General features: G+C 42.0%; 1 protein-coding gene across 3 annotated transcripts in view; it reads left to right on the top strand.

The window, feature by feature from the left end:
- The first annotated feature begins 1,129 nt into the window (after positions 1–1,129).
- PATJ (PATJ crumbs cell polarity complex component) overlaps positions 1,130–12,825 on the top strand; it is a 364,021-nt gene continuing 352,325 nt past the window's right edge. For all 3 annotated transcript variants that reach the window (XM_049618560.1, XM_049618559.1, XM_049618561.1), the window contains exon 1: positions 1,130–1,191. The gene's annotated coding sequence lies outside the window, so the exon portion shown is untranslated. The remainder of the gene's footprint in view (positions 1,192–12,825) is intronic.

Here is a 12,825-nt window from a genome sequence, read left to right as displayed (position 1 = left end):
ATAAATTTATTTCCCTTAATAGTTAGTTCCTAAGAGGCAGGGCCATGCTGCAATTGTGTATCTCTTTTTAGGAGGCCTAGGAAGCAATATATCCTTGAAAACAAGCAAACTAACAACACTATAAATTATATTACAACAAATGTTCTTATGTTGCAGGTGTTTTGTATATATACCTCATCTTCCTTGAGGACAGGTATCTTTTTTTTTTTTTTTAACATTTTGTAAGCACTGTGCCTAACAAACACCGCATTTATTCAATGAATACAGACCTGAAGACTGATTTTTATGGTTAATGCATGGACCTTATTATACAAAGTAAAAGGCCTATCATAAAAACTCTTAGTTACATTAAAGAGAGTGGAATAAAGACAGGAGAATTGCAGGTTTTACACAGATCTTTCTCAAAGTCAAGTTACGGTAACAAGAATAAGAACGTTAAGATGTCTAGTGAAGTCAACACTGGACCTAGAGTCAGACGATCCCATGTGGTCCCAAACTTTGGGCAAATCACGTAACCTATCAGGAGCGCAGTTCTTCCATCAATTTCTTCACGAAGGAAAATGAGATCTGTATAAGCTAGTGCCCGGCATATTGCAGGAATACTCCATATTCCTTTATTTCCCAACTAAATTTCCCCAGGTATACTTCTTAGAATTTAATGTTGGGTCAGACGATAAAGAAAACACAAGGAAGATACGACGAAACAGAAAGGAGAGGGACCATGGAGGACTCAGCCGGTCTGGCCAAGTTCTTTCATCATATCCTTCCATTTGCTCGACCTTGGGTCACGCTCTCCTTTTAGCCCTTCAACAACACCTGTCCGGCCGGATCTCCCCACCCCATTAGCGCCGACCGCCCCCACCACTTGGCATTTCACCTGCCCATGCGGCCCCCAGACCCCCCTTTTCCAGCATTTTTAACCCTCCCTCGCGCAGACGAACTCCACCTGCAGAAAACAAGGAAGCCCACCGCCCCCGCCCCCGCGCTCCCCTCCCGGGACTCGGCCTCCCAGTGCCCAGGCTCCCCCGCCCGCGCCACCCCGGCGCCCCGCCCCGGGCGGGGAGGGTCGGTGCGAGGGAAGGGCCTGCCAGGTGAGGCGCGGTCACCCAGGGCCTCTCACTTCCGCCCAGGTGAGGGAGGGCTGACGCCGAGCCGGCCTGCTCGCTCCCGCCCGCGCCGCTGCGGGACCAGGTAAAGCAGGGGTCCGGGCTGTGCGGGCGCGTGCGGTGCGGGGTGGTGGTCCCCGCGTCCAGAGGCCGGCGCGGGGCCGCTCGTCTTGCCGTGTGGAGCCCGTCTTCCCTGCAGCCGGCGCGCCCTCCGCCCGCCCTCCGGGAGGAGGTGCGCCCTGGAGATCCAGGGCGCTGCTGAGCGCCGCGCCAGGCCCGCGGAGGGTGCGGGGCGCCGTCCTCCCGCGCGGGGCCCTGGTGACCCCAACGTGGGCGTCCCCGCGGCTGGGTGCACAGCTCTCTGGGGGCACCCGGCCGCCGGCCGCGGTGCCGCCCCGCCTCAGCAGGCCCTGCCGGCCCTCAAATCTCGGCCCACTTCTGTTCCGGGATTGGCAGGGATCACAGTTTGCACCCAGATCGGTGCCTGCGCTTGGCCCCACAGCTGGGCGGAGTCTTCCTCCACTGGTGACGGTGAGAGGAGTGAACAGGTGGTGGCCTGCCACGGGGGTCCGGAGAAGAAGGGGGTTCCCAGATCTCGACTGAGTGGACGACTTGGCCCTGGCCTCCTCTGGGTGCCCGGTGGTCACATAGCCGTGTTCCCAGGACGGCGGTCAGGCTCGGGCTCTGCTAACCTCCCTTTTCAGATGGGGAGGATCAGATGGAAAGTACCGTGGCCTCCAGCCTTTGGGGGAATTTCTGGATTCCTGCTTTTAAGTCAAGCTCAGGAAAACATTTTCAAATCCTACCCCTTCCCCCACCCCAGGCGCCCCAGCCCGGCTAGCACACCTAGCAGGAGTGCCAAATTAATCTCCCCCAGGAGCGTTCGCTTGGCACTTTGTCGTATCTCCAGATGGTTCTTCTCACTTTGGATTCAAATTAGTTGTTTACTGGTTTGCCTCTGCGATTGAAAGAGTTCGACTTTCAGGGCCCTATGTCTCTAGCTAGCTTCTCAGCTGTATTTAGACTCTGGCCGTTGATAGCTATGCAACAAGCATGTGTTTCTTAAATTAATGAAGAAGCCTTCTGGAGACCTAGAAGAAGAAATCTCCGTTATGCCTAGAATGGTAACACCACATTCTAGGCTGTCTAAGCTCCTATTGGCTGCCAACTCATTTGTACACATTGTTTAAATTTTTGTTTTTTATTTTTTAATGTTACTTGTTTTTGAGAGAGAATCTGAAGCAGGCGCCCAGCTGTCAACACAGACCCAGACCCAAGGCTCGAACTCACAAACGGCAAGATGGTGACCTGAACCAACTGAGCCCCACAGGCGCCCCTGTACACATCTTTTTTAGAAAAAAGCTAGTGGTTGTAAAAACTCAAATTTCTTCATTTTGCAGTATTGGAACCGGGGGATTGTGACTTTTAACTAAAATGAACTTGATGTTTCCCGGCCCCTGTGGCCTATATAAAGATTATTAAAAATTTAAAATAATTACAAAGTTAATAAATACCAGAGCTGGAAGGTACTTTCTGAGATAGAATTTGCAAACTATTCTGAAGAGATTTGCTCTTGCTAATTGAGATCCTGTTAACAGTCACATAAGATGACCTTAGCATTAGAATAATAGTTGTGTTTAAAAATTGAAAAGAAATTGTACTAAGCTCTTATCTGTGTTTAATACCCTAAATACGTTTATTAGTTTCTAAGTGAACTCTACTCCCAAGATGGGGCCAAAACTCACCACCTGAAGAGATCAAGAGTTTCATGCTCTATATGATGAGCCAAAAATGCAACCCTAAAGGCCTAAGTTTAAGTCATGTATGAATATTAAACTATAAACATCCTATATGCATCATAGAAAATTGAAGAGGATTTTTATAAAAGGAAGTAAAAGCATACACAAACCCACCTACCACTGGAAGTAACCACTAATAAAATTATGGTATATTGTCTTTCAGTTAGTATTCTTAAAAAGGGAAACCTGTGTATTTTCCCATAGTGACTTCACTTTTGGAACCTTGTGATTCTGAGATGGGTTCAGCATTCAGTAATCCTTGTAATTGCATTTGTACTTATAGGCTTTTGGGGCACATGGGTGGCTCAGTCGGTTAAGCATCCAACTTTGGCTCAGGTCATGATCTCATAGTGGCTTCCAGCCCCATGTTGCACTCTGTGCTGACAGCTCAGAGCCTGGAGCCTACTTTGGATTCTGTGTCTCCCTCTCTCTGCCCCTCCCCTGCTCACACTCTCTGTCTCTCTCAAAAAAGAAAACAAACAAACAAACATTAAAAACAAAACAAAACACCTTTGTTACTGGAGGTGCCTGGGTTGCTCAGTCTGTTAAGGGACGACTCTTCATTTCAGCTCTGGTCTTACCTCCCCCTCTCTTTGCCCCTCCCTTCCTCACATGCTCTCTTGCTCTCAAAAACAAACATTAAAAAAACCTAAAAAACATTTAATACCAGTCCTTAAACTAAACAACCAAGTATTCTGAGTTTACTTGCTTTGTTAAAGTGTAACAAAAATACATTAGGTTGGTGAAATCAAAATTGGGTTTAATTTGTAAAGATTTTGTTCATCTTGGTAGTGTATTTTTGAGAGAATCATTCCGCCTTTATATTGTTTGACCATTGCTATGTTTTTCTCATACTCCGATGTTTTTGTGTAGATTTGGATGCCTTTTTTAAGCCCTCATTTTAGGTTCTGGTGCAAATAGAAATTTAGAGCCTGTCAATACACTTTAGTCACTGGGATGGATCTATGCTGAACATGAAGGGCTCATTTCTGTTTTGCTGTGCACAACGGTGTAGACTGGATTTTGGAGACATGGTATTGAGTCCATTTACCATATAACTTGGCAAGTCACATATCCCTGGTCCTCTGTTTTCTCATCTGTAAATGATCTACCTCACTGAGCTTGGGGGAGGTTGAAATTAAATCCTTTTAAGAATGTGTCTTGTAAACCGTGAGCCATTATTTCCCCACTTTGTGCTCCTCCACTGTGATGTTTAATTCTGATAAAATTAGGGAGTTGTGCTATTTTTATTGGGAAGAACTGAAGGTTGTGAGTTACTTTGATAAAAGGCATAGAGACCATATTAGCTGTTAAATAAACATCTTTGCTAAAAACACTGTACAGGGATCTTTCTGAAAAGCCATAGGTTAAAACTGCTGTCAACATGGTTAGCTACTTGTACATGTGACTATTGGGCACTTCAAATAGGGCCATTTGGGATGGTGATGTAAATGTAAAAATGCACGTCAAATTTTGCAGGTTTGGTGTAAAAAAAAGAACTTGTTATATTTATATATTGAAATGTTTGTATATTTTGGGTGAAGCAAAATATATTATTAAAATTAATTTTCCCTGGGGCGCCTGGGTGGCTCAGTCAGTTGAGTGCCAGACTTTGGCTCAGGTCATGATCTTGTGGTTCATGAGTTCGAGCCCCACATGGGGCACACTGCTGTCAGTGCAGAGCCAGCTTCAGATTCTCTGTCCCCCCTCTCTGCCCCTGCCTCATTCGTGCTCTGTCTCTCAAAAATAAACATTAAAAAAAATTAAAATTAACTTACCCTGTTGCTTTTAACATTTTTCCTGCAGCTACTAGAAAAATTTAAATATTAAAAAAAAAAAGATTACTTATGTCGCTCACATTGTTTTTCTATTGAACAGCACTGGGTTAGGATTCAGTATGAGTATGTTTATCCTTAAGAGGGTTTAGTTGACTGAAGCACTTACATTCCTACCTATAAACAGTTTTTTTTAATTGCCAAGTTATGGGCCTTCCCACTCCCCCTCCTTGTATATATTGCATTAGTGAACATTTTTATAGTTTAGTCTTCTGAGAAATAACCATTAATGAGTATATAGCAAAATCTCAGCTACAATAGTTTTTTTGAAGCCCTTAAAATATCTTAAATAATTTTGGCTGAAAAGAGATGTTAATAACAATAGTAGCTCTTATTCATTGAATGTACACTGTGTGCCAGGCTGAATGTTTTACAATACCTTATTTAGTCCTTCCAACTGTACATATGTAGTAGTTTTCATTAACTATTTTACAAATGAGGAATCTGAAGTATAGGGAAATTTAAACAACTGGCATAAGAACACAGAGCTGGTCCCAGCAGTAGAAACCAGGTCTCCATGATTTCAAAGTTCATAGGCTATAGAATCTTATTTTATGCATTGGTTATTGGATCAATACTGGAAAGGAGTATATTATTGAGGTAGGTATTTAGCTTCATCCTGTTTTTGTGTTTGTCACCAGTAGGAAACCATCCAAATACCCATCCACAGGAGATTGGGTGAAGAAATCATGGATTCCTAGAGTGGAATACTATATAGTAGTTATAGTAAATGAAAAGAAGCTATGTGTATCATCATGACTAATTTTATTTTATTTTTAGAAGACAAAGCTTGTGGTCAGAAAGGAGACATTTTTATTTATATCTTTAAATTTTATTTATTTTTATTTTAGAGAGTGTGCACGAGTGAGGGAGAGGGGCAGAGAGAGAGAGAAATAGAATCTCAAGCAGGCTCCCTGTTCAGTGCAGAACCTGATGTGGAATCAAGCCCCATGACCCTGGGATCATGACCTGAGCCGAAATCAAGAGTGGGCTGCTCAGCTGACTTGAGCCACCCAGGTGCTCCATGACTAAATCTTAACGTTGTAAAGTTAAGGTAAAACAAATTGCTGCAGGATAAATGTACAGTACGTTCACCATTTATATAGTTTAAAAACCATCGAACAGTAATGTTGTAAACAAACATGTTTACATGTAGTGTGTGTTTAAGAATTTCAGATTTGGGGTGCCTATGGTCCAGGTCATGATCTCATGGTGAGTTCGAGACCCACGTCAGGCTCTGTGCTGACAGGTCAGAGCCTGGAGCCTACTTTGGATTCTGTGTCTCCCACTGTCTCTGCCCCTCCCCCACTGTGCTCTGTCTCTTATCTCTCTCTCTCTCAAAAATAAGCATAAAAGAAAAATCTTTAAAGAATTTCAGACTTGAGGGGTGCCTGAGTGGCTCAGTCGGTTAAGCGTCCGACTTCAACTCAGGTCATGATCTCATGGTTCACGGGTTTGAGCCCTGCATCGGGCTCTGTACTGACAGTTCAGAGCCTGGAGCCTGCTTTAGATTCTGTGCTTCCCTGTCTCTCTGGTCCTCCCTGACTCATGCTGTTTCTCTCTCTCTCTCTCTCTCTCTCTCTCTCAAAAATAAATAAACATTAAAAAAAATTTTTTTTTTAAAAAAGGAAGAATTTCAGGTTTAAGGGGCTCCTGGGTGACTCAGTCGGTTAAGCTTTCTACTTCAGCCCAGGTCATAATCTCACAGTTGTTGAGTTCAAACCTCCGCATTGGTCTCTGCTGACAGCTCAGAGCCTGGAGCCTGCTTAGGATTCTGTGTCTCCCTCTCTCTCTGCCCCTCCCCTGCTCTCACTCTGTCTCTGTCTCTCTCTCTCTCTCAAAAATAAACATTAAAAAAAAAAGAATTTCAGATTTTAATTCTGTTTATGTTATGTTGATGACATGCATTTGTGAAGCTGTCTTCAGGTTAAAAGAAATTAGTGGGAGCATTTGGATGGCTCAGTCAGTTAAGCCACCAACTCTTGGTTTCTGCTCAGGTCATGATGTTTCACAGTTTGTGAGACTGATCCCCACGTTGGGCTCTGCACTGACAGCAGGGAGCCTGCTTGGGATTCATTCTCTCCCCCTCTCCCCCTCTCCTTCTCTCCCTCTCTCTCTGCCTCTTCCCCGCATGTGCAAGCTTTCTCTCAAAATAAATAAACTTTAAAAACAAAACAAAAATTAGTAAAATTTCCATGAGATGAGCATTCTCTTATGTTGGCCTTACTCGAAAAACAAAACCAGAGTCCCGTACTTTTGGCGTTTTGCACATCTTGCCTAGCTGGTAGGTAGCTTTCAGGTGCAGAACGTTTTTCATTTAGCTTTGGCCACTAACTGATGGGCATGACTTTGACAATAGGGACAGGGTGGGGCTTCTGCCTTGAGTAGGGTAGTCGGTGCCCTAGGAGTTACTTTCTGGAGATTTTAATGAAGCTCCCAGGCAGAGCATGGTAGGAGAGGAAGGTGAGTTGGGGGGTACATTGACAGACATTTTCTCTCTGTTGTGAAATATCTGACTCCTGTTTTTAAAATCATTAACAGTTGACCTTCCCTCCTCCCAAGGTGAAATTTCCCCTTTGTTGTTTTGAAATTGTAGGAAGGTTTCTGCATCTGCAATATGGGGTGATAATACTACGTTGTTAATTAAGATAAATGAGATGTTTTACAGAATGAAAGGCCTTGGATTTGGTGCATAGTAAACACCAAAAGTTGAGTTACCTGATTTAGTGACTGATAAAATGGATTGGGAAAAAGGTCAGGAGGAAAAGGGAGGGTGAACATTGGTGGGACGGGTGTCCAAAGCCTAGTTTTGTCTATTTCACAATTTGCTGCGACTGTTTTGAGTATCCCAAGCATGTCAAAAATGCCACGACCATATTTCTGGAGAGAAAGGCATACAGCCTACAGTGTGGGGAGAATTGAACAGATTATTTGAGGTGGAAACTAATCATTTATGAATGCCTGGGTCTTTTCAGTGAGGGACTGGCTATACAGAGATCCATAAGGGTGAACATTGCCCTGATTTGGTTTTTCTTGTTTTTGTCAATTATTAGAGAAAACTGCCACCATCAGAAATACAAAAGCGTACTATAAAACAGTTTAACTTCACTCTCACACGATAGCCAATCACAGAGAGTATTGATATGCATTGATTAACTGAATAGTTCAATAAGAAAATTAGTATATCGCCAGCTGAATTATTCTGGAGAACTGACTCAATTTTCAGTTCTGATTCTGAGTTTAACATGGTATCATTTATCTTCAACTTCTATATATTCTGAATAGCATTAAATGGACTTAATTAAAAAAATTTTAATGTTTATTTTTGAGAAACAGAGCATGAGGGGGGAGGGGCAGAGAGGGGGAGACACAGAATCTGAAGCACAGAGCTAGAGGCAGGGCTCAAACCCATGAACCCTGAGATCATGACCTGAGCTGAAGTCAGACGCTTAGCCAACTGAGCCACCCAGGTGCCCCTAAGTGGACTTAATTAAGGATTGGCTATGGCTTAAGCATATGACCCCCAAATATCAAGATCTTTCTGGAATTTGTATATGTTTTCAGAATTCCAAGAATATCGTGTTTTGACAGCAGCCAAAAATACATTATCATTTACATTTAAAGGGTTTACAAGAGGCCTTGTCATTTGATAGGGGCACACGACTATGACAACTGTCTTGAATCTGCATTAGCATGATAGCAGATGTGTTTACTTTGGCTAGGAGAGTTTGTTTTCCATTCAATTGATACCTTACAAATACTGAGCTTTGAGAACAAAAGGCATGATAATTAGATAACCACCTGGGCTTTGTACTCCTAAGGAAGCAATAGAAACTTAGTTGCTCTTGACCTTCTAATTTTGAGCAACTTCTGAAATCATGACTTCGTTTTTACAGTTAATAGCTTTTAGATTGTTCAAACTCCCTGGTTGGCTCTGGGGAATTCCCAGTGAGGCCTTTCATTGTGATCTCCCAATTCACATCTGCAGTTAGATGCTGAATACCTGTACTTTGCCAAGCTGACTGCCAGTGATCTTTTTTCCCTCCAAATTTGTCCCGGTGTGTTCTATTCCATGTGCTGTTGGGAATCTGAAAAGTGTGTTTACCGGGGTCCTTAGTTTGGTTAAATTCTTGAACTGAGGAGATTAATAAATCTATTCAATAAGTTTCCTCCACCTGGAAATTTAAGTCAAATTACATTTCTATCTCTGCATCAGCTTTTTTTTTTTCACATACTCCATTAATTGTTAATGGCTAAAGGCATGGGTATTAAAAAAAAAAAAAGCCACAATATTATAATAATTTCCTTCAGTGAAATCCTACAGTGAACCAGACATGAAAAATTCATGGCTCAAACTCACTTGATCAATGATGGAGTGGAAGCTGAGCATAATAACTACTTCTCTGGAGGCTGTACGACTATGAGGACAGCGGCACACTGTGGCATTTTAATGTCTAGGCTATGACTGATTTTAGGTGGTCTATCTCTGACAAGCTAGACTCCACTTTACCACGTTTAAACAAACTGGAGATTCCTTGCTGTAAGCCTTATTTCTTAGCCTAGTCGAATAGATCAAAGTTGTTTGGTTGAAGATTTCTTAGGACCATGAAATGAGAGGCCATTTAGCCTACGTGCTGATTACTGGATGTTCAGCTCTAGAGTTATGGCATTTCTTCCTTCTGTCGTCATATGCTCTTAAGGCTTTAGTGGCCTTCCCTAGATATTCCCTAACACGATGGAATTGTAGTAATTTTCCGGTAATCCTTCCAGTAATTAAATATGAGTCAGAGGGTTGGATGACCACCCATTGTCTACCCTTAACGTTTCCTGAAGCATACTCTACCACCATGGTTTCCAAAATGCACAGGATGATTCAATTGGGAAGATGGGAAGATGACAAGAAAACCTTACTTTTTTAGTGCTTTTATCTTACTGTCATGGTATTTTTTATTTTATTTATGTTTTAAAACATATGACATGTAAATAATAGTGATATGTGTTTATAATTATAAAAAATAAGGTGAATAGTCAACATATTTTCACTGATGGGAATGTTTGAATACCACTAATCTATCCTATTACCAGAATTACCTTTTTAAATAGAAATCTGGACTCAGTACTTCCCTACTTAAAAGCCTTTAATTACTTCCCGTTGCTTACAGGATAAAGACCAGTCTACTTAACATTATTTACAAGGACCCTCTCAAAGTCTATTTAAGTCTGTGCTTCTTAAACTGTCAGTAGTAAGAGATCAGGGTTCCCCTGCACCCCCAGTCTTTCAAGGACTGATATTTTTGTAACATAATTTGTTAGAAAAGTGAATTGTTAGAACAAGGAGATTTTTTAAAAAGTCAAGTTTTTATTACTACATTGAATAAACATGACTGTGCCACACTGCATGGTTTTTAAGTACCAATTTTGGTACTTATCCCTTTGTGAGCCAAACATCAATTTGCAGTCCACATCTGCAGTAAAAACAAAACAAGCCAACTATTTTTTTGTCCTGTTTTCAGAGACTTTATATACAATACATCATTTAAAGCTGGTTAATATTCTTATGGAGAATCATGTATTTTTATGCCTGTGTACAGCTCCAATTGTGATCTCTAGGCTATAGCAGCCTCAGGGTAACATGGGAACTTTGTTTGAAATGCAAATTCTCTGGCTCACTTCAGACCTGCACAATCAGAAACTCTGGAGGGTAGCCCCCCCCCCCCGCCCCCCCACTTGTGTTTCAACAAGCCATCCAGGTGATTCTGATGCCTGCTAAAATTTGAGAACCACTGACCAAGGGCATCCCTATATTTCATTCAAACTGTAACACTTAAAATTTTTTTTAATTCTGTAACTGGGAGTTTGTACCTTTTTAATCTTCTGTTTACCCATCCCTCCACCCACCTCCCCTCTGGCAACCATCAGTTTGTTCTCTGTATTTAAGAGGTTGTTGTTGTTGTTACTCATTTTTTTAGATTCCATTTGTCTTTCTTTGACTTATTTCACTTAGCATAATAAGCTTTGGGTCCATCCCAATGGGAGGGTCGAATTCTTTTTTATGGCTGAGTAATATCCATTGTGTGTGTGTGTGTGTGTGTGTGTGTGTGTGTGTGTGCACGCGTGCTACATCTTTTCTATCCATTCACAACTGCAACACTTTTGCCAGTGAAATGAAACACTGTCAATGATGCTGGGTATTCTGAAACTATCTTGGGCAAATGGTCACTCTCCTCTTACACCCTATTCTCTTTAAGAGAAGTTTCTACTGTGTTCTCATTCCACACATCCCCACTCAGGCTTAGTCACTCTCCCTTTGTGATTTCGCTTAGTACATGGCACACACCTCTACTGTTTATAGGCCTTATGATATATCCTGTTGTGTTGTCATGATCTTTGTATCTGTGTGCTGTCTCACTAGGCCATGTTCGCCATTATCTTTTTGTCTTTTTCAGCTATAAAATTAAGACATACTTTTAAAATAAAGTTCAAACAGCACTAAAATCTATAAAAGTCTAAGTTTTTAATCTTGGCATCCTTATTTTTACTTTTTAGAAGTAATCACTATAAAATTGACTACCTTTCTAAAACTAGAAACCTACGCATGAGTACATATTTTTTTTTATAAATTGTTTATGAGAGAGAGCTTGTTCTCAAAAATAAGCAAACATTAAAAAATAAAAATCCATGAACAGCTTTAAGTTTCTCTTGCTTCCTTTGGAGTGCAAAGGTCAGGTTGTACTATGTTCTGTATCCTGATGCAGAGTGGTTGAGAGAAGGCTGTACTTAAAATGACTGGGTTCAAGTCCTAGGTCTACCCTTAACTTCTCATATGTGCTTGGACATGTTCCATTTTGCTTCCATTTTTTTTTTTTTTTAAGTTTGTTTTGAGAGAGTGTGTGGGGAAGGGGTGGAGAGAATCCCAAACAGGTTCCACGCCCAGTATGGAGCCGGATGTGGGGCTCAATCTTAGCACTGTGAGATCGCAACCTGAATCGAAATCAAGAGTCCATGCTTAATGGACTGAGCTACCCAGATGCCCCAACATATTTTTTTTCCTCACAAAAAGAAAACGCACCTATCCTGAAAGTTGCTGTTTTCCCTATTCAGTTGTGAGTGTTAGGTAATATCCCTGTGTTAACATAGGGGGTTGAATTGTCAAAGCATGCTCATGTGAATGAGAGATCAAACTTCAAACCAGCACCAAAGCTTACTCATGATTCAGTGATTACAGGTAGGAGTTAGGCACAGACATTCCTTCCTGGAGGAGTACCCAGCCAGTAGGCATTCCAAAGAATGTCACTTTTCTTCTTAGGACATATTATCAACACACTTATGAAACCTAGTTATGTGTAGACATTAAGTAACGTATAAATGTATTTCTGACACACTTCAGTCACAGTTTTTAATTTGTTTACAGGAATAAAGTACAACCTTAGGACACATTGTTGTTTTGTTTTAGATTACTGGACAAGTTCTCAACAATATATATGGAAACCTTTTTTTTTTTTTTTTAATGTTTATTTATTTGAGAGAGAGAGAGCGAGAGAGAGCATGAGCAAGGGAGGGGCAGAGAGAGAGGGAGACACAAAATCTGAATCAGGCTCCAGGCTCTGAGCTGTCAGCACAGAGCCCGATGCGGGGCTCAAACCTGTGAACTGTGAGATCATGACCTGAGTTGAAGTCAGATGCTTAACCGACTGAGCCACCTAGGCGCCTCTGGAAACATTTTTCTATAAGGAAGCCTTTTGTTTTTGGGGAATCCTGAGTTTTATACTCTACGAGTTAGACAAATGTGAAATATCTGTGTGATTATCTCCTATTTTCTAGTCAGCCATGCCCCATAATTCCACATATTCTCAGATTATTTACAAAAAGCAATTAGGACAGATCAGGTATTTCCTGACATTTAAAAACATGGGCTATAAGCGTCCGACTTCAGCCAGGTCACGATCTCGCGGTCCGTGAGTTCGAGCCCCGCGTCAGGCTCTGGGCTGATGGCTCGGAGCCTGGAGCCTGTTTCCGATTCTGTGTCTCCCTCTCTCTCTGCCCCTCCCCCGTTCATGCTCTGTCCCTCTCTGTCCCAAAAAAAAA

The sequence above is a fragment of the Panthera uncia genome (assembly GCF_023721935.1).
Source record: "Panthera uncia isolate 11264 chromosome C1 unlocalized genomic scaffold, Puncia_PCG_1.0 HiC_scaffold_4, whole genome shotgun sequence".
In the NCBI taxonomy this organism is placed as follows: Eukaryota; Metazoa; Chordata; class Mammalia; order Carnivora; family Felidae; genus Panthera; species Panthera uncia.
Note: the sequence above shows the minus strand (reverse complement) of the source record. Positions and strands in the feature narration are given on the sequence as shown.